The following is a 1,987-nucleotide window of genomic DNA, read 5'->3' as shown; positions in this document are numbered from 1 at the left end:
TAAATCCCTAGAATTTATTATGTGTATTGAATTCTACTCTAAATTGAATATTAATAACTTTTGGATTATTGGCCACTTTGTATTGCCATATTTGGCCATATCTTTTACCCTTACTCATAATGAAGGACAACAAAGTTACATAGAAACATAAAATACCATCAAGCCGTAGCTTGCTTTCTTTTTTTTATAAAAACATGGAACGTTTCACAAATTTGCATGTCATCCTTACGCAGGGGCCATACTAATCTTCTCTGTATCGTTCCAATTTTAGTGTATGTACTGCCGAAGCGAGCATAAGCATAGCTTTCTTAAATGTGTATGGCCCCAGTGGCTAGGCCTGCCATTAAAATTAATCTAGTATGTATTTTAAATGATATTTATAGACATTAATACTCCTTTAAACTGGCTAAGTAAATGCACTCAATTTTAACATCGTTACACAGAGAATAGATTTATCAGATATAGTCATCATGTAAAATAAACATGTATACTGATATAGTTGCTCCTAAGGAGATAAAACAGATATTGAAGAATTATTTTGGGTTTGATTCTGAAGTAGATAGTGAAGAAGAATTATTTTGGGATTGATTTGTTATTAGTGTGGAAACAATAATATCTGCTTTAGATGTTTAAAGAAATATCTCCAAAATATAGCATATGACCCATAATAGTAAAATACTCAAAAAGCTAATAAGGAAAGAGTTTCGGAGTATTTCAGGGAAAATTTTCATTTATATTCTGTCTTACAAGAAAAGGATAAAACTTTAAACACCTGAAAATGCAGATATCCTAAATAAAACAGGGCTACTGCAGAGAACTTTATTTGATTAATGTGTTACTTTGGTTTTTGTAATTCAATACACATCATATCAAAACTGAATGAAAATGATAAAGGATTTAAGAAGTGTGAAATAATGGATTATTTCTCTTAAAGAAGAACACATTGTGGATTACATATCAACCTTCTGTCATTTCAAAAGTTTTGTAAGATAGGAAATGGCTCTTGAGACTAAGGAAAATCTACAAATATTTCAACCTTAAAGAATCAGGTTGGCCCACTGAACAATTTTCTCATCGCTAAAATGGAGAACAGCAGACACTGGACAACTCCAAATATGATGCAATCAGAAGTACCAAGTATTACCTATGAAATACTTTTGCCAAAAAAAAAGCAGATTCTGAATCTAACCAAGCCTCCAGACCTAATTACCAGTTTATAGGAAATTGGGGGACATCTGAACATGTTAGTGACATCATGAGGATAAGATATAACCAGAAAAACCCAGAATATGGGAAATTCAATAAAACAAATGACTCAGTTTCTTCAACATACAAATGACATTTCAAAAACTGGTCAAGGGCAATTGTTACAAATTAAAAGAGATTTAGAAGACATCCCATCTAACTTAAACAAACCAACTATAATTTAAAAAAAGAGGGAAAACTGAATACCAACTGGATATCAGGAATTACTGTTAATGGAGTGATAATGGTATTGTGGTCATTTCTATGTGGTATGTGGTCATCATCTATTAAAGACAGGCTGAAGTTTATGGATGAAATGGTAGGATGCCTGGGATGTACTTTAAAATACTTCCCCCAAAAGTGGGCTGCTTAGACGAAACACTTGGCAAAATGTTGATAATTGTTGAAGCTGGGAGAAGGATACATGAGGATTCATTTATACTACTCTCTTTTATGTATGTCTGAAAAATTTTTAAGATAAAAAAAGTTCTTAAAAAGGGGTTATATATGGAAGACCAAATTTGAAAAAATTAAAGAAAATCAGTTCTTACTGCTTTGCCTTTGTTGTGCACAATACTTTAGTAAAGTTATTCTTTTTTTTTTTGAGACAGAGTCTCATTCTGTTGCCTGGGCTAGAATGCCATGGGATCAGTGTAGCTCACAGCAACCTCAAACTCCTGGGCTCAAGCAATCCTCCTGCCTCACCCTTCCTAGTAGCTGGGACTACAGGCATGTGCCACCA

General features: G+C 33.1%; 1 protein-coding gene across 1 annotated transcript in view; it reads right to left on the bottom strand.

Annotated features, from left to right (window-relative positions):
• MBTPS2 (membrane-bound transcription factor peptidase, site 2) overlaps positions 1-1,987 on the bottom strand; it is a 76,480-nt gene that overhangs the window by 39,139 nt on the left and 35,354 nt on the right. The window lies entirely within an intron of this gene.

The sequence above is a fragment of the Propithecus coquereli genome, unplaced genomic scaffold, assembly GCF_000956105.1.
Source record: "Propithecus coquereli isolate 6110/MARCELLA unplaced genomic scaffold, Pcoq_1.0 Scaffold50, whole genome shotgun sequence".
NCBI classification, from domain to species: domain Eukaryota; kingdom Metazoa; phylum Chordata; class Mammalia; order Primates; family Indriidae; genus Propithecus; species Propithecus coquereli.
The sequence above is the reverse complement of the archived record's forward strand: the minus strand, read 5'-3'. Positions and strand labels throughout refer to the sequence as shown.